The sequence below is a fragment of the Chenopodium quinoa genome, unplaced genomic scaffold (genome assembly GCF_001683475.1).
Source record: "Chenopodium quinoa cultivar QQ74 unplaced genomic scaffold, ASM168347v1, whole genome shotgun sequence".
NCBI classification, from domain to species: domain Eukaryota; kingdom Viridiplantae; phylum Streptophyta; class Magnoliopsida; order Caryophyllales; family Amaranthaceae; genus Chenopodium; species Chenopodium quinoa.
In genome coordinates, this window is record NW_018743175.1 from 6103331 (window position 1) to 6124554 (window position 21224).

The 21224-nt window shown below is 35.8% G+C and overlaps 1 pseudogene; it reads left to right on the forward strand.

Moving 5' to 3' along the window:
• The first annotated feature begins 4298 nt into the window (after positions 1–4298).
• LOC110732780 lies at positions 4299–19869 on the forward strand (annotated as a pseudogene).
• Positions 19870–21224: the final 1355 nt, after the last annotated feature.

A 21224-nucleotide genomic window follows, 5' to 3' on the forward strand; every position in this document is an offset into this window, starting at 1 on the left:
CTCCTCCTCCACATCCACCACCACCATCACCCTCCTCCTCCACATCCACCACCACCACCACCACCCTCCTCCTCCACATCCACCACCACCATCACCCTCCTCCTCCACATCCACCACCACCACCACCACCCTCCTCCTCCACATCCACCACCACCATCACCCTCCTCCTCCACATCCTCCAACACCTCCACCACCCTCCTCCACATCCACCACCTCCACCACCCATCCTCCTTCACATCCACCACCTCCACATCCACAATTTATTTTGAACGAAATGAGTCAAACGTGGACAAATAAGGAATTTGAAATTCAAACAAGACATAAATTCATTTAAATAATTATTCAAATAATAATGTAATGTAAGTGTTATGTACAACAATCTAGAGAAGGTCATTACAGCAAATAAATCAAATAATTCTATCATATTCTGACTCATCAATTTGGTGTAACGGCTCTCTATCCTGTATGTCCACTCTCGGCCTTTGACGACGGCTGTAGTGACGGACCGTGGTAAATGGGTTCGGGCGTACTGGCGGAGTCAGCTGGCTGGAAGATGGGTCATCAGGATGACGTAGGGGCGCGGAACTGCGAATGTTGTACTCCTCTGCGCCCGTGAATGACGAAGGATCACCCCCACAACTACTCTGGCCAGCCTCGAACTGTGAGTGACTAGAATGGCCGCCATGATCGTCCCGGGGGTGGACGAGATAGGTGTGACCATATCTCTGCAAGGTAGCCATGCCCATATCTCGCACCCGCTCGACCTGTGCTCTAGGCGGCTCAGGTATGCCTGGAAGGACGTCCGACAATGCGTCAACCATCGCCGTCATATCCAACGCCTGCAGTAATTAAGGATGAGTTATTTGAATGATATACAAATTTAAAATTGATAAAAATAAGTTAATCAAATACACTTACATATCCCTTGATCACGTCAAAGGATGGATGGTAATGTGCGGATGGCGGTGTGTAGCTGGGGTTGATGAAACGCCGTGTAATCCGCATGTACCACTCCATGTATGGATCGTATGGATCCATAACGCCGTGGATGGGGTCACCAGTGACGACGAACTCCAACCGTCGATGCCACAAGTCAATGTACTGGGCATGCTCCGTCCGCCAGTTCTTGTCGCTCTTTCCCCGACGGTCAATGCGGTGCAGTCGGGCACTAGTGTCACACTGCTGGGGGACAGTCTGTCGTAGTCCAAACTGTCGCATGACTCGATCTGGTAGGTGACCCTCGACGACCTCAAAACAGATTAGGGGGACCCTAGAACGCCACTGCGCCTGATGATCTAGAAGATGTGGAGGCATGGCAGCAACTAAATAAGCTTCATACGGGTCCCATGTCATCTGCGATAACACATAAAAAGTAACATAATAAACAGGTTAGTGCATATTAAATATGTTAAGAGTATACATAATAAATAACAATTTCATAAACAAATTAAAGATTTCACCTGATCCTCGGTCAGTCGATCAAGGGCGTCTCGGTAGTACGGCAAGCCCCTCGCCGCATGCGCATATGTCAGCTTGGGGACCGCCCATCTGCAAGCGTACGCCTCGTCAGCGGAAGGCCGTGGTGGAGGAATGTACCGCTCATACTGCTGGTCCTGATCCTGCTGCCCCTGACGATGTATAGCAGGCCTACCTGGCCTGCCTACATGGATGTGCTCCCAAGACCAATACTGGACATCAAACACACAAAACTAGGTTAATTGTAAACTAAGTAAGAACTTTCCGAATTAAATTGTTAACAGATAGGTAGGTTACCTGAAGCAAAAATAACGGTTCGTTGATCTCACGAGAACCCCGGCGGGATGCTCTACACAGATGGAGATACAACATCGCCAGACAAGCACTGCCCCAGCTGTAGCCACGAATATGCTCCCAGTCGTGGTCTACCAGCTGCAGGTAAATGATCTGTAAATGGCTGCCACTCTTGCCACCGAACAACACACCCGAGATGAGCAGAAAAAGGTACGCTCGAGCATGTCTCGCAATAGTGGCCTCATCAGCACCATCAGACAACACACGAAAAGTGTCGCGTATCCAGCCGGTCCTCAATCCGCCGCCCCTGATATCGTCCGGTCCTGGCTGAACCCCGAGAACCTGAGCTACATAACCGGGGGGATCGACCAACGCAGATCCAGACACCGGACTCCCATGAATGGGAAGCCGTGTGAGTATCGCCACGTCTCGCAACGTCACGGTGGCCTCCCCAACAGGTAGATGGAAGGAGTGCGTCTCCTACCTCCATCTCTCCACAAGCGCAGTAACAAGCGCTGGGTCGACCTCTCTGAACGCCATCCGATGTATACCCATGAAGCCAGCGTACTCCACGAAAGGCAGAATGCGGGGATCGATAATCCAATCGCCAAGGAACGCGACAGTGTAGTGCCTGCATGTCAGTATGCCCGCCGGATCAACCGACTGACTCCAAATGTCAACGCTACGATGTGTGTCCTGTAGTGTAAGGACAGAAGGGTCGGTGGGTCCGGGTGTCCTATCTCGGGTGTCCATGGTATCTGTTCATAAACAGTTATAATCCAACAATTAAAAAGTAAAAATTACATATAAGCGATAACAAAATACAGAATTTCAAATCTCATACTTCAATCTAAAAATCCAACTGTTACAATCATTTGAAATGTAGAAATACAATCACCGTACTATTCTACTACATCACTCTAGATAACAGAAAAAATAAAAAATTAGTGCCCGGTCGATCTAGAGGGACACGATCTCTTGTTGTGACCCTGTTGGTGACAAAGGCCGCATTTGCTCGCGGGACGGTTGGTCTCATCCATTTCATTGCGTATGCGCCTTGACTTAGAGCGACCTTGTCCTCGTACCATGCTATTGTCGGGAATGAGTTTAGGCCCTCCATTCTCTCTCCATGTCGTCTCACAAGGGATAGGCCAGAATTGGGGAGCGTATGTGTTTGCGTAGGCCTCTGATTGCAGTACCCGGTCCACCCATGGACTCTGTGTAACCGGAAAAATAGGTAGCTTGTTGATCTGGTCGAGTACTTTGTTGCGTACACGTAGACACTATTTCTACATATATCTCATGTGGATAACCCCTCATTAAAACAGCGCTCCTCAAAGCTTTCAAATGTCTATCGTTAGAACAAGGTAACACTTGAACCGCATTATTAGTCTCAAACCTCATTTGAATGTTAAGTTGTACATTCATTGGGTTTAAGCCAATAATGTTATGAACCTCGTTCATCAGATCGTTGAAAGTCATGTCCGGTCCAAGTGGCAATGGTTCCATATTTCCACCACTATACTGGACATTCGGTCCATCAGACACAAATTCACCCCCCCATCGGCATAACAAAGTTGCATTTTGTGCAGCCATATTCTATACAACAACCAAAAACACATCTTAATTGCATGCAATCTCCACCAATTCGCACAAAAACAACCAAGATATTCACACTATAAACATAATTAACCAACATTGTTCCAATTCACATTACAACCACAACAAAGTACACAACGAACATATTCACACTATAACAACCAACATATTCTACATAACAAAATTTTCGTAATTAAACAACAATGTAGGCTACTTTATCAAACTAAAACAACAATTTCATCAACATTATCAACAATTTCATCACATTTTCAACAATTTTATCAAACATTTCCACAATTTCATCATAAACTTTCTTACTAAACTAACATCAATTTAGGGCTTTTATACTAGACAATTATCAAATTACAACAAACCAACTTAGAATTATCAACATAATTGTCAATTTACATCAAACTAACTTAGAATAAACAACAACATTATCAAATTAAAACAATGTAGTATATAATTATCAAACTAACCTAGGTTTTTAAATTTTAAAAACAAATAAGTGAGAAGTACTAACAATGTGATTATAAAGAAGAGGAGAGGCGGGCGGCAGCAGGCAATAGGCGGCGGCGACGGCGGCAGGCAGCAGGCGGCGGCGGCGACGGCAGAGCTTTGAGGAAGATAGGCTATTGCGTGAGGAAGAGTGAGTTTGAGTTTTTAGTTTTGAGGAAGAGTGAGTGCGCGAAAAATATACCAGGCAAAACCGCTGACTGAGACAGCGGTTTTCTAGTATTAATGAAACGCTGCCTCAGTCAGCGTTTTAAGGGAGACAAAAACGCTGACTGAGGCAGCGTTTTTATGTATTTCCATATTTTTTTTTTTAAAAATTTGTATTTCACTAAATAAGAAATTTTTTTTAAAAATAATAACAGAGCGCGTCTATATTCGTAAATAGTTTGCTAATAGGGCTCAGTTTTGTAAAAAATCCCTCAGATGATACATACAAGTAAATAAAAAAAAACCCTAACCATAGCCCGTAGGTGGTGTGGTGCAATTTTGGGCCGAAACCCAAATTGGAGTGAGTCTCGGCATGAGGTCTGGGTCAACTCAGCGAATCTTCCAGCTGAAATTCGACGCTCTCACCGGCGTATCGGAGTGGGTGGTTGTGGAAGGAGACGATGATGGTTCCTCGGTGGATTTGGCTACAACCTCGTATCTCGATATGCTTAACGACAGCAGGAGAAACACAGCTTATCGTCAAGCCATTGACAAGACTGTCACTCGACCTTGTTTTGTCCTCGATATTGGGTAATCAATCTTAACTGTCACTCGCATCCAATTGCTTTGCTTTGTACCCGATACTCCTGTTTTGTTAAGTTACACTTTTTACAAGTCACATGTTCTGGTTTTGATGCTGGAAATTAGTTTTGCATTTCTGTTTATATATTTTGGCAGTTATATGCTTTTACAGTTTGATTGATGTTTACTTAACGCTCATATTGATATTGTGCTTGTAATAGTTTTTGTACTGTATTGAGAAAGGGTGTTGAAACTTTCTGTCTTTATCTTTTCTTGTTTTGAATGTGGTGGTATGTCCAGTGCTGGTACTGGACTGCTATCGATGATGGCTGCACGCGCAATGGGTTCAGCTGACTGCACTGTGGCTAGTGATGACAAAGGAAGGGTGGTTGCATGTGAGTCTTACCTTCCAATGGCGAAGTTGATGAGGAAAGTTGTGCATTCCAATGGTATGGCCAGGAACATACATGTCATCAACAAGCGCTCTGATGAACTCAAAGTTGGAGTTGATATCAGTACCCGAGCTGATATACTTGTGGGTATATTAAACCAAATCTCTTTCTAATTCTATACTTGTATTTTTTTGTTGTCTGTGATTATCTACCTGAAAGATAATGGTATAAGCTTTAAGCTATGAGATGAAAGCATTGTTTTCTTGGCATGCCTGAGTGTCTCGGCGCATTGTTATTTATTAACAATACCTTTTGAGATAGTTTTGAGACCTCTATAGTCAGCTAGCTTAGGCATCTAATACAAATTAGGCTCTTATACTTTTCTTACCTTTTTGTTACACTGCACTCTGGCTGTATGCCATTTACAGCATCATGTTTCAGACTTCTTCCACAGGGGCTCTGTTTTTACAGCCTTCTACAGGCTAGGTTATTTCTGGAAAACCATGTAGTTCCATTCCATTTTGTATTGAATCCTTTTAACTGTCAAAGGAGTCTTTGCCACACTTCCTTACTCAAGTACAGTCAAATAACATATTTTCTATTTCTTCATTGTCACATCTTCATAAAACACATGTCACAACTCACCTGAACTTCAGTAACCTATCCTTTCAACCTAAAACACGCAACCTCAAATTTCTTGAAAGATCTTGTGCTTGCAGTCATTCTTCTTCTGCTTTCTTGAAATAAAATCTTTGCAAATAGACTGCATAATAAATGAAATTTAATGTCTCTAATTGTAGGTTAGTGAGATCCTAGATTCAGAATTATTGGGAGAAGGATTAATACCTACTTTGCAAAATGCGCATGATGAGCTACTGGTGGACAATCCTGATACTGTCCCATACCGAGCAGTTACTTATGGCCAGGTAAGATATTTAAAATACCTTCTTGCTTCTTCTTGCTTGTCCAAGCCTGTTTAATCAGATTCCCTTTGACATCCCCCCTATTTTTGTGTATAATATGGTAGTTTAAACTAGAAGCTTGTTACCTTATTGTTTGTGACTTTGCGCACTTTGAAAATTTAGGTCTGAAATTTTCTCGTGAGAAAAAAAAAGTCACATGGTTTGAGATACCAAGTCAACCAATAATCAACTTGCCAAATGATTAGTACTTAAACACCGTGGAGGTACAAAGTGATATTAGCTGGTGACAACCCTAAAAACTTGTAAATTTATGTAAGATGGAGTAGGGCATTATTGACAGTGGATCAGGATTGCTAGAATTTTCTTGTTGGCGATTTGAGATATATGTTCTGATCCTCTGAACTGAATTGAAGTGCTTCAAGTTAGATAAGGATTTAGTTCAAATTATTAAAATTTATGCCTGGTGATCAATACTCCTAACTTCCTAAGAGAGCTTTTTAGCAACTTCAAGGTAAACATTTTATTTGAAAACTAGCTTAGGCCCCGTGCCATGCACAATAATTCTTATTTTTTTTTTTAAAAAATCAATTATATCTAACAAATAAACTTGATAAAACATACACTACATCAAATATATAGAAATTATATTGTCATAATCGATATTAAAAGGCAAAGTAAAAGTTAATTTTTTTTTTTTTAGATACGTAGTAGTAAATTTTCCGAAACAAAATTGTCATTAATTTGAATGTATATTTAATATTTAAATTGAAATAAAATATTATTAGAGGTATTTGAAGAAAAAAGGGTGATGTTTTAAAGTTATTTCTTTAATATCAATTTTTTGGCAAAATCTTATAATACTCCATTTAAAAGATAATTAAAAAATAATTGAAATAATATTTTAGGCAAATGTGATGCAAGAATTAAGGACACCAACTAAAAAGAAATACATTTATTATAAAGATAATATAAAAAATTTGAAATAATATTATTATAGTGGTACTGTACAAATATTCCAAAAAATAAAGATTTTGACTAAAAGGGAAAGGGAAGTTTTAGAGGGAAAAAACCGCACCAGGATGTGGCACGTGTCACTCCCGGTGTCTGTTTTAGTATTATGTTATAAGCCCTGAATTAGTGAATTTAAAGTGTTTTATCTAAGTATTGGTATTACGATTAATTGGTATTGAAATTGAGTATTTTATTTTGAAAATTAAAGGTTCAAAGGTTTGGGCAAAACCGATGGAAGCTCCTTCACATTTCAACAATTAGCATGCATATTTATTGTTAAACCCGTGTGATGTACGGTAGTAATAATTTTTCCCATAATTAATTTGTTATATAATACTACCTTCGTTTTTTTTAGTTGACATATTTTGACTTTAGCACTATTCACACACTCTCTTTAAACCTTATTTTTTGCTTTACATATAATGAAAAATATAGTCATGTGAGATGTTAGATTCATCACAATATATATTTTTAAAATATCAACTTTTCATAATTTTTTATTATCGGTAATTAAATATATTAATGGCTGAATTAGTGCATTGACAAACACGACTAAAGAAACATGTAAACTAGAAAGAAACGGAGGAAGTATACAAATATGACAACTCATGTGGAATAAACAAATGCAATGCATATAAAAAAGATGAAATAATAAGGCTAAAATTATTAAAACTACAATTGAGAAAAAAAAATATATACGAAGTATTATTTTTGATTAGTTGGGTTGAAAATATTTAAAAATAATATACATTATATTACGTTAATGATGCATGTTATTTCCAATAAATATATAAAATGTAGATTTCGTATGACTTTTTATTAATAAATTAATTTAGTTAAAAAAAACTATACAATGTACTTCGAAAAACTAATTTAAGGCCCTGTTTATTTCACCATAAAAAAATAATATTAAGTAAAAATAATTTCAGTTTAGTAAAAATAAATTTAGTTCAATAAAAATAATTTCAGTTCAGTAAAAATAAGTTTAGTTCAGTGAAAATAATTTCACTTCATTAAAAAAAGTTCAGTTTAATAAAAATAATTTCAATTCAGTAAAAATAATTTCAATTCAGTAAAAATAAGTTCAGTTCAATAAAAAATAAGTTCAGTTCGGTAAAAATGCAGTAACTATAAAGAAATAATATAACAGAAAATCAGTAAAAATAATTTTAGTTTAGCAAAAATAAGGTGAATTGAACGGGGCTAAAAAAAAAAATGAAAAAACTTAAAGCTGACATCCTATTGGGGCAATTTTTTTTAATGATAGCGACATATGTCCAAAATGATCAATGTAAGAATGACCTGTCTTTAGTAATAGTTAATAGATTTTTAGAAGGAAAAAAAAGTATAAGTTGGTAAAATTATTAACAGAAAGCTAACCTAATTATTATTATTTCATAAGATATCAAATCGACATCATGAATAGAATTATTATTATTTTTTTTTTTCCATTGAATCCTACTATTATACAACTATGTAATGTTACTTTAAATGTTAATATTGTATTTTTGGCTTCGTTATTTTATGCTCTTCACCATATATCAACCTTCTTGATTATAGGTTATTCTCCCTTAATTAAAAGGTCTCAAAATATTGTGTAACTATTTTAAGTAAATTGAACACAAAATAAAAAGGAATACAATTATCATAAAGATAACATATAAGATTGGGAATAATATATTATTGTATTTATACAAATATTTCAAAAATAAAAGATCATTGCTAAAAAGGGAGGGGGGAGTTTTGGAGGGAAAAAACAACACCAGGAATGACACGTGTCTGTTTTAGTATTATGTTATTGATTATTATATGGGTTATGTTTTCCTTAACAATTATAGTACAGAAGCTATATTTTCCTTTCTATGATAATGCCGACGGAGGCTAGAGCCTCCGCCGCTGACATAGCCACGACCTCGCGTCAGCCGCATGGCAAGGCCATGTCTAGTCCCTAGTGCGACCTTCCACCCATTGTGTTAGGCTTGCCTAGCAATCCTTCGGTCCGGTCCCGCATGGGCGGGACACTCTAAGAAGGTCCTAGCAACCTCTCAACCACACCCTCGATGGGACCATGGGCACGAGAACGGCTCATGGGACCATTATTGTGTTTCTGTGACCAAATCAATACAAGGCTCTTTAGGGGGTAGGTGCTCACTCATAGGTTGGTGGCCAACCTTGGGTGGCTTCATGGCCTAGGGCCTTGGGCGTAGCCTTGAACATAGGATTGCCTATGGGGGCTAGGGAACGGTGGGATTTGGCTAAGTGGTTGGCTTCGGTGCACCACGATTTGAACACGATGACTAAGAGTTACTAGACTCCAGGAGTCTAAGCATAACTTAGTGTTGTTGATGTCTATGGTGAACCCCATTTATAGGGATCACGGATGGGGTAGTTACTAGACGGTTTGGATGGCTTAGTGGAGAACGTGGCTGACGGTTATCACCTTTAGTGGGGATCATGGGAGACGGTTACCACAAAGTGGTAACCGCTCATCAGTTGAGAAGCGTGGTGATGACATGACAATTATCCCTTGAATTTAGGAAGGTCTGGTAGTGGGGAAGTGGGCGGTTATAGTAACCACCCACGTAGCCCACTACTTCTATATTAAGGGACGAGCGTGCATGCAAGACACCTGTACAAAGGGGTTTGTAGTGGGTAGTTACCATGTAGTGGGCGGTTAATAAAGCAGTGGGGAGTTATTTCTATTTGGCCGGGGTGTGGCCAACCCTTGAGTAGTATAAATAGAGGACTTGCCCCATTCGCTGGGCATTCACTCATTCGGGCATTTTGTCTTGTATTGTACTCTCGTTCTCAAAGTAATAAAAAGTAGCCTTGTGTTTGCTTTCATTATTGCTTGTGTTGCTTAGTTCTTAGTGGAAGGCTGGTCTAGACTTGGTCTAGGCGCCATCACGGGAACCTCCTTAGTCCCTAACTTAGAAAAAAAATTAGTCTATAAAATTTCCCGTAACACCATCACAGTCCATTGTTAGCATTAGCAACTGACTTGTTAGGAGCAAAGATTAATTTTGTGCTTCACAGCTTAATGCTCTCTTCAAAACTTATTTACGCTTTAATATGTGGGGTAAAGGCTTGCATCCCATGACTTTGAAGTCAGGGATCAAGTCTCATTAGGCACTCTTTGGGGATGGGATTCTCCCATCCTCAAGGTTCCATATGCTACAATGAGTGGGTTATCTCTTGACGTAAAAGGCCACACCAAGGCCCATCCTTATGCCTGATCCAAAAAAAATGGTGTGGTTTTATCTTACCAATTTACCGTTCCCTTTTTCCAAAATTAGCTACCAATTTACTATTAACCGCAAATCATTTTGGGACTAAGAATTTATTGTTGTTGTTGTTGTTGTTGTTGTTGTATACAATGTATGGATGCCCATATTATATGTAGCCTATTCAGGCTGCACATAAACCACATACCCACTTACCTTTGCCCTTTTTTCTTCATCACCATGTCATTCCCTTATATGTACATCCTATGTAATTTTTTTAAATTTTTTTTAATTTTTTTTTTATTTTTAATGCAACACTTTGACCCATGCACAATTATAAGTGGTTGAGTTGAATTTGTTAAACATTGTTATGTGGGGTTTGTTGGGGAATTAAAAGAGATATTGGGCTAATAGTTTATTCAAAAGTAAGCTTGTGAGAGAATATAAATAATAAATAAGTATGAGTGGGTGGGAGTGGGGATCATTAGAGGAATAATAAAAAAGTATGAGTGGGTAGAAGTGTTGCATCTAAAAAAAATGGCCATATAGTCCTGAAACAAGCAAAATAACAAAATCTCTTTTGTCATGATTGAAGCAAAATCAACTTCAAAGTAAACAACATTTTTTCATTATTATTATAAGATTTTAAGCTCAAATTTAGGTGTAAGAAATACAACCCCTAACTTTGTTTTCGTGGGTTTTGTGATCTCCTTAAAGAGGAGAGATGTTGGTTGCATAATATCAGCTCTTAATGCGTAATAGACTTATTGGTCTTGAGATACATCATATACTTGGAACGCTTTCATGGTTTCTTGCAATACCCCTCATTATATATAGCTACCCCTTTTTAAACTAACAGTAGCCCTTATTATTGAATTTTATACTGTGTTGTCAGTTTTCACTATAAGACTTGTTTTTCAGAGGACCCCTCCTGTAAAATATATATATGGCAACTCTTTATAACCTTTCAAACCATTTTAGGTCATAGCTTATTTATATTGTTGTCTAACAAAGTGCAACTTTGTCCTCAGCTAGTTGAAAGCAGTTTTTTATGGAGGCTGCATGATCTCTATAGCAATGATATTTGTGCATCAGATGGCATTCGTCTTGTTCCAACTGAACGCAGTTCCATTTTGAGTGTCAAACCACAGCAGTACCCCATGCATTGTGACCCACTGCAAGAAGAATTAAAGCTGGTATATCTGTTTTTTCTATTCTGCCTGAAAAATCTCTCATATTCTCATACCTGAAAAAAGTATTTGATAGAACATCCGTCCAGCTTTCAGAACCCTTCAAAATTTTTGAGTTTGACTTTTGGAAACGGCCAAGCAGTCATGGGGAGGCTGAGATACTCGTAGAGGCAGCTACTAATGGAAGTGTAAATGCTGTTCTCTCCTGGTATATCATCTCAGAAGCTGAATCAATTGTCTTATTTTTTGCTCACTCATAATAGGATCTTATACTTCTTTAGGTGGGTACTTCAGCTTGATAAAGAAGGAACAGTCTATTACTCTACTGCACCAAAGTGGATCAAACTTTTACAGACAGAATTTCCAGGTACTTTAATCATCATTCACTATGCTAGTATATTGGTGAGAAAGGTTTTCATGCACATGTTTGAGATTTTCGAATGTCTTACTTCTGCTATTTTCACAACTGTCACTAATATATGACCTTATTGGAACAGTGCGTTAGTGGTTTTTATATCAATAATAAGATTATAATCCTGCTTCCTGTTGCTATTTGTAAAAGCTCCTTTTATATTTTTCTTACATGTTGACTAAATTTGTCAATATGCCAGGTAATGGGAATTGGTGTGACCATTGGAAACAATGTGTTTGGTTTGTCCCAGGAAAAGGTTTATCGGTATCCAAGGGTGAAAATATTCAGTTGCTTGCCGTCCACTCGGATACAAGTATTTCTTATAGCCTCCGGGTTGAAAGCCAAAGAACTAAGAAAGAGCACATTATTCGCAAAGATGATTTCCAGCTTACTTTGTCACCTGAAAAAATTGCAACTTACTCTGATGATAATTGGAGGCATTATGTGTCACTAGCTTTACAAAATGCTGTAAGGGCTTGATTGCATTATTCGTCTCCTCAATGTTCTATGGGTTCATCATTTGTTGTAAAACTGTTCATTGCTAATGCCAACTTTCTGTATAAACCATACGATGAAGTATCACAATGGTGTGGATAGCTTATTCAAATTTTCCATCTGTAGGATTGACTTTAGACTATGTATTGACTTGATAAAATTGATGAAGTCTATAGATTTGGTCTTCACTATGGCTGTATACTTGTATGATCATTGTGTGCTTTAAGGGTAAAAAATGTCAGTGTATCTATATCATGTTGTATTCATGTGATTTGTCTGTGCTGGAGTTACTATTTGGTACGAAAAAACAACTATCACTGCTGGACTTACTGAAATGTTGTTTTGGTTGTATGTTAATGGTGTATGTTCATTTTATTGAGTTCTACCTCAACCCCCCCCCCCCCCCCCCCCTTCTCTTCCTTGTTTCCTGAATTAATATAAATTTCCCCCCATTTGCAGCTGTGCAGAAAAGATTCCCCGTTGTGTTTTGTTCTGGATGATAGTATTTTTTTAGCCACAGCCATTGCTCATCTTTGCAAAACTTCCCGTGTAATGTTGTTATTTTTTGGGTTGCGAGAGAGAGGTTTGCAGTATCTGCAAGCTACAGCTAAAACAAATCAGTTTTCTGCTGACTGTCTGAAGCTTCTTGACCACTGATTAGAGTGCATGTCAATACATGACACAGATGGGAAGAAGGTAGCCATGGCAAAGTTTTTCATTGTACAACAATGGTTTTTCTCAAATTCATGCCATAGCTCTCAAGTCTTTTTAATTTTGGCATAATTTGCATTTATAATACCTCTGTTTGCTGATGCTTGCTTCCTCTGACTGAAGTTGAGCATTTAGATTTGGATTTGCTGACTGAATCAGTCAGTTAATGTTGCTTATTTTCCTTTCTGTGTAGATTGACCTGTTGGCTGGAGAGCCATTCTACTATGGATCTGAGACATGTCTTCCATGGAAAAATCTGCGATTTTGGTGACTATATTGCTACCTTTTCTGATTTTATAAACTACTTGTAGCTATTTGATAGGATCTGGATAATGATTTTCTACCACCCTGTGTTGCTGTTCAATTACGTTCTTTTAAGTTCTAAAATTTATAATCTTCAAGAAAGATCAAAGTACTTTTTGTAGTTCAATTCTGCAATTTCTTTGAATATACCAAAACATGGAGAAAGAAAGAGAAATAGTCTGTATGGTTCATCACTTTCCACATGCATCACAGGATGTGGACCCAAGCTAGGGGAGTGAAGAGGGAAAATATATCCGAAGGTTCCACTTTCCTCTTCTGTTTTATGCTTTGCTTTGACTGAGCATTTGTTTATGTCAGAGTTTCTCTCAACACCTCAAAAAAGAGAATGTTATCAATGTATATCACTACTTAATCTCCTAATATGATATTCCATTTTAATTGTTCTTTCTTTGATACTTCCTCCGTCTCTAAAATTTGCAACACATCCTTTTATACAATACAATTATATAGAAACTGCATCTAAGTGAAGTTCAAATCTTGTTGCTGGTATACAATTCCATATTTTTTCTATCCCTATCTATTGTGAGCTTCTATTAGTATAGGGTCGCTACAATGCTAAACTTTCAGCCCTTCTTATATATGAAATACATGCTAGTCACCTTCATCTCATGATTCTTATTTAAATATTGACTTTTTCCTGCATTGACTGACTATATTTGTGATATGAATTTAGGAAAGAAAGGACAAGACTTGAAGGAATATTGTCCAAGGAAGCTATTGTCATTCCCTGCAAAGGAATTCTACGAGCTTGTGCCATGTTTCTCCCGGTAAAAGCCCTGATATATGTTGATTGTTGGTGTGTTGGGGTGGAAATCTGACCTTATGATCTGCTTGTTAGGATCTCTGGAAAAGTCGTTGCAGTCTTGCATATATTGAAGAATTTAATCATTCTGTTGCCAATACCATCCTGGGGGCATGTGGCAACTTGCCATCTCCTCAGGAGGGTCCTATGCTGCCGTTCTTTGTCTGGCAAAGTGGGGAATCTAAGGTATAGATACCACTTCCTCAACCCCCTTCCCCCCTCAAACCTTTCATTTTGTATTAATATCTTTTTTCTTATGTTATCTGCAGGAACTGAGTGAGAGGTGGACACTGATGGAATTTGACTTCTCAAAACCTATGAGTTCTTGCTCTGGTAAAGCGAAGGTACACACTCTATGCATCTTCTGCTCAGATAATGACCCATTGTTGAGTTTCTAGCTTCTAAAACTATATAATTTGAATTGCTTGGATGTAAAATTCATGTTTTTAGAGTAACATTACTGGTAAAAGATATTTTAGACATTTTGTATACCTTATAAATTGTGTTAATTGTACTCGTGCATGGGTGTTGGACATGAGTACATGTTTTACTCATTGAGAATAAATATTTTAATAATTTGGAATTGCATAGGTAATTTGGACATGGGCATCAGGACATGACACATACCAATGAAATGTTCTTAGACTCCAATATGCCTTTGTGCACTAACAAACATAGAGAAGTGAGACAGGGAGAAGGATGGAATTGTGGTGAGAGAAAACAAATGTTATCAGTTTGAATAATTGATGATCAATGTGTATTTTGAGAGAACTGGATCAATTTGTTACCTGAACTTTCTCAGTCATTGGTATTTGGGAACCCCATTCACGAATTGATAGTCCTCCCCTTTTCGATCTCCATTTTGTTTCTCTCAAGCCCACAAAGTAGTCCAATAATTAAGAGCGCACTCCGCAATCGACATATATCTATATCTATCTATAATTTTTACTAAAACAGAGGACGCTCAACCTAAAACTTGACACATGTCGCTTTCACAATGAAAATTTTCCTGCCTAATTACGTAATATTATTATGATAATTCTGAAATTTATCACAGTATATTAATGTGCTATGTTACGAATCTTTTTAGTCTTACTAATAATCACTAATTGATCTCATGATAATATAATTTAAGTAAGTTGTACAAGTTTCAAACATTTATTTGTAATATCTTATTTAAATATAATAATGGAATGTAGCCAAATGGAGCTTTGATGTAACATTTTGTAAAATTTAATCAAATATTCATAATCATTTATACACTTACATATACTAACTGATATAATAATGGAATGTAGCCAAATGGAGCTTAGATGTAATATTTTGTAATTAATCAAATATTCGTAATTATTTATACATTTACATATACTAACTGACCACATATTTAAAATAAATCATAGATATATAATTATATATGGACTAAATGACTCTCCATATATACTTTGAAAATTCTAGAATTAATACTACGAGTAATATTATGAAAGATCATGCATATACAGTTTTATAATATTACATTTTTATGTATAATTTTATTAATGTTTAACTATTTATATTTAGGGTCAAACATTAGCAAGTCCGCTAAGTTTGACTGTCAATATTATAAAATAGAGGCAATATCAAATACCTAAAAATATATGCACATTACTCTCTCACACACAAGCAAATTAAATATACTAATTATATAATACTATTGTCATTTTTTTTTTGTTCAACTCACTCATGGAGTACATCGTAGTATTTATGGGGTCAAACCAAAAAAATTTGGCCATAGTTTGCTATTTATATACAAATAACAATTTCATGTACGAGCTTACTATAATCGTTTAAATGTATACTCCGTATTATCCAAATATCAAATTTACATAATTTACATACATTCATACATGCTTAAAATATTTGGTGAAATATTGACGTTGGAGACCTCATCACAAACGTAAGTGAATATAACAAAAAAGTACAATGGGAGTATAAAACAAATACTAAATTTTTTACCCAATTACGGGTTCATAATTTTAAGTAGGAATGGCAATTGGGCGGTGCGGGTGTGGGTACCCCCTTCCCTCGTATCCGTGTCTGTCAAAATTTTTTATACCTATGACCTACCTGCCACCCATGATGGGTAAAATTTTAACATCCACACCCGCCTAAGCAGGAGACACATACCCGATCCACCACCCATGTGAGTATCCACTACCCGGTTGAACCTAACAACATTTGTTTGATAATTTCCTATAGAATATGTCATTAAGCTATCTAAATTATTGTAAATACATAATTTAATAATATATTATACAAGTAATAAGTAGTCAATTTGTATAAAAGTAGTCCTTCATCATTACAAATACAAAAAGAAATATTACATAAAAAATTAGTGATGATAATAAGTTGGCATGTAATTGGGCGGGTAGGCGGATAACTCGTGGGTCGACGGGTAATAGACGGGTATGACATCAAATCCATCGCTTACCCGTTACCTACGGTGGGTATGACTTATGTACCCATACCTGCCTACCTACTCGTCAAAGTTGAATCCATACTCGCTTAAACTGGGGCGGGTGCCGTGCGAGACTCACATTTTTATACCCACTTGCTATCCCTAATTTTAAGTCTATAAATAATGTAATAGGTAAAATAATAATAGAATAATTATGTTAATACCAGCGTTAAATCATGCTATGATATTTTTGGGAGCTATATATGTTAGAGCGTAACTTTTGATTTCTACTTCATCATTATTATTAAAAATTATTTTGATAAGTAAATTATACATATGAACTTATTATATGGTGCAATTGCACGGGTACTATGCTAGTACTATACTATAAGACAAGCAAATCAATGTGAGGATGACAAATGTTACTCTCTCATTTGCTTGTCTTATGTATGGAATAAATCTTTATATATATTATTTACCTATTTAACTGTAATGATTTTTGTTAAATTTTAGCCAGGATCTCTATAAGATCTTCATGTTTCCTACTAAATGTATCAAAAAAATATACTATGTATATTGTAAATCTTACATATTAATTTTTATAGTATAACCATACTCATATACTACAAATAACTCATAATTTCCTTACAATATTTACTCCAATAATTTACAAATGACATCAAGTTTAAGTATAAACAATTTGAATAAATAGAATAAAGTAACATAAGGTAACTAAATATCCCATATATAAAAAGCCTAATATTGCTATTTTGCTAAAAATTAAACAAAAACACGTGTAAAATTTAGCTTGAGACTAAATTACTAACATAATTAATAAAATAATTTGGAGAATCATTACTAAAATAATCAATAATATATCTTACTCCTGTTTACCCAAGTTCTACCCCTTTCTACTTATCTTACTCCTCTTACCCTTACTATATACACCATTTTTACACACTCTTTCTTATTGTTCACCTTTTTATACACTCACCCACCTATTAACCAAATCTCTTTTACATTACTCATATTTTTCTTAAATTCACTTATTTTTTTTTATTAACATGATAACATTTCCTAGAAACAAGAATCTACACTATATGAGTTGAACTTTTTAAAAAAATTTGTGGGAACAAATGGAGAAATACTTATTATTAAAGTATTATTTCCTCTATATAAAATTTTATTTTTGATTCACAACTAAAATATTGGCACAAAATGTCAAAGTATTTCCACTCAAAGATTTATACTTACTGTGATGAACTAAATGTTGCTGCTATTTGCTCTTAAACCTGTAGAATCATTTTAATCCTTGACTAATAAAAGGCAAAGTTTACATCATAAACACAAGGGAATTAATTGCATATGTATCTTGTCAGTTGTGTCCGTGGTACCATGTTGAAGCTTAAGAGTCTTCTTTCATCAATATAAATGTCCATGATTTTTTTTGACAACTACTAAACAAACAAAAGGAAGAAAATAAAATTACAAAGGATCAAAACTAAAAGCAAAGTCTAATGCCTTATCGAGCCCTGTCATGTGCGGCTGCCACCTTATCTCTATCGACCTTGCGGATAATACAAACCTTGAATTGTGTCCTTTGGTCCTGATTTCCTGGAGAGCCAGGTGAGGTGAACGAACATACTGAGTAGCCTTATCCTGAAGCTGAGTGACCAAATTAAAGGAGTCAGTATAAATTTGCACAAAGGAAAGATGCATTGATAACACACAAGTCAAACATCGAAAATAGGCCGGAGACTTCATGTGTATAGCCGAGTAGCCGACACAGCTGAGGTGTAAATGCCCATGATTAAGAGAGAGAGGGAGAGGGAAAGAGGGGTGATAAAATAGGGTAAGTTATTAAGAGGTTCCGTTTTCATTTTTCTTCCAAATATTTCCAATTTTGGAGAGATTTGACTATTAAGCAATGAGGGAAGAAATTTTAACCCATTTCCCTCACCCCGAAAGTGTCTTCCTCCTTTTCCCTGTATCCAAACATAGTGTTAATGATGCCAATTGTAGGGATTGTTGACAGGGGGTCTATTTAGTTTCATTTAGATAGGTTTTTCCATGGTTTATTTTATATTATTCTTTGTAATAAATGTTTGTATTTTAAGCTTGATTAAATTCTAATTCAATTGCTCCTTGTGTTTTTGCTTCTTGCTAGCTAGCTATTTTTCGCTAAGTTTATTGGTCTTGGAGACAGTAATATTATCCTATGCAATTAAACTAATATATGTTTAATTTAATAATTATTAATATAAGCTTTAAGTCTAGATGGCCAGATCCTGGAAAATTATCTTGTTGATTAGAGAAGAAATGTGACGATTAAGACAATTCTAAAATGCAAGAATAGTTTGAGAATTTTGTTAAACCTCAGTGTAGCCATTTCCCTATCTATTTTTTTTAGGGGGAAAAAACTAATCATATATTTGTAGAGGTTTTCCTATTGCGGTGTACTTGTACAATTTAGCTTGCCTGAACGATACATATGGTTTCCTGTTCATCATAGCCTGAGCTTTGGGGCGGTTCTCATCAGAAAGTAGCAGATTAGATGGCTAAATGGAATTGTTTTCTTCCTTCTCAACCAACAATGCCATTCCTTTTAACTTTTTTTTTTCCTTTCTCGCTGGAAGCATTTTTAGAACATAAGAAATTTGCATCATGACAGCACTCTTATGCATGAAAGTTGACTTCATATGAACATTCTGCTATACTACAGGTTAAGTTTACTAGGACTGGTATATGCCATGGCTTTGTTCTTTGGATTGATTGGGTATTAAGTGCAGAAAACGATATTGTTGTATCAACTGGCCCAGGTATTAAGCATTAGTAGATGAACTTGTGAAATATTACATCCTTTTTTACATCATTACATTTATGTTATTAAAGCAATAGGACATATTGACTGATTTGCTTGTATGCACCAGATCATAGACAATGGAAGCAAGGGGTAAAGCTGTTAAAAACCCCTGTGGCTGTCAGTAGTCAGGATCATATGTCTTCTGATGATTTTCATTCAGTGGAAATGGAGGCAAGTTTTGATTCGGCAAATGGTGATCTCATGATTCAATATGTCTTTGTGTAATGAGAAGAATTATTAGCATAAAAGTATATGCATTTGATCCGTCTTTTCTTGCAAAATCCATCTTACACTCGGGTAAGATGGATGCTTTCTATTTTCTTGCGTTTGTAGTGGTTGCAGACCTCAGTAGAAATGTATGTGCGCTTTCAGTGGTCTTTCCCTGCAAATTTGCCAACAGCAATCTTTCTTGGTTGACTTTTATAATTACTATTTTTATGTGAGCAAGAAGCCAAGTGGAAGAATCTGACAAAAGTGAAGAATCTAACAAGGGACTTAAAGGAGAGAAAATTTTAGGTTCACAAATACTTGTGTGGACTTGGTTCACAATTACTTCCTCCTTAGTTGACGCGTTCTATTTAGGCACACATATTAAGGAGAGGAGAAAGATTGAGAGAGAATGATAAAGTAAGTGAGGTAGACTAGTAAATGTAAAGTACTCCCTCCGGCTCATAATATAGTTTTTGTTCATGTTTTTTCACGGTATTTAAGAAATAGGAGGAAAAAGTGGATGGAGTTCATTAATAAAAGTGAAAAGTATAATTATAGACAAAAGTTTGAGAGAGAAAGTGGAGAAAAGTACAAGGCATGTGCAAAATTCAAGGGTAATTTAGAAAGTACAATGAATAAAGTTAAAAAAGTGAGGGTATAATAGTCTTTACATACTATCTAAGAATAGAAACAGGAATAACATTTTGGATCTCCAAAATAGGAAAACAGGAACTATATTATGGGACGATGGTGTATAAAACTTACCCAAAAAGGAAATGTGTTAACTAAAAATAAACTTTCTAAAAAGAAATATGTGTTAACTAAAAGAAACGGAGGTAGTACATTATTGTGGACTTGAGTTTCACACGCATCAATCGACGTTACGTTGAACATAGTGACCCTAATTTTAACATAGTTACTTTTATTAAAACTTGTGTGGACCTTAGGTGAACAATAATGTGCCAATTAACGCTATATTAAACATGGTAACCCTTTTTTTAAAAAATATAGTGACCTTTATAATTCATATCATCTAGTATATAATAAAAATTCATTATAAAATATATTAATCTCTTATGACCTTTGTTATAACCCAATGACTATTATTTTAACATAATAACTTTTATTTTAATATTGTGACCTTTATGTTTAAATAGTAACATTTAAACATAGTGTCCCCTAATAGATGGTCCATAATAAATTAATTTAAAAAAAAAACAAAATAAAAAAAATATTGAAAAAAATATCTTTGGGATTTATGTTTTTTTTTTGGGTTTTAAACTCAAATTTATCTATAATAAAATATTATCGTCTTTTGTAATAGCTCTTAGGTTAATTGGAGTTTTTTTTTTTTTTTTTTTTTTTTTTTTGTGTGTGTGTAAATTTTAGTTTTCATATTCATTAATATCAAACCATAAAAATTCAAATCTGCAATATATGAATAAAGAGGAATAAAATTACGAAAACATTAATTTCATTTATGATTTATTGGTTACAATTTTCGTAGATCTTATGAATCCTCTCTTAAAGGCTAGGGTTTTTACTGTGTTTATAGTACACACGTTATCTGCTTAACCGCTTAATCCATTTTATGTAGCTACAATGGTTGATAGTAGAGT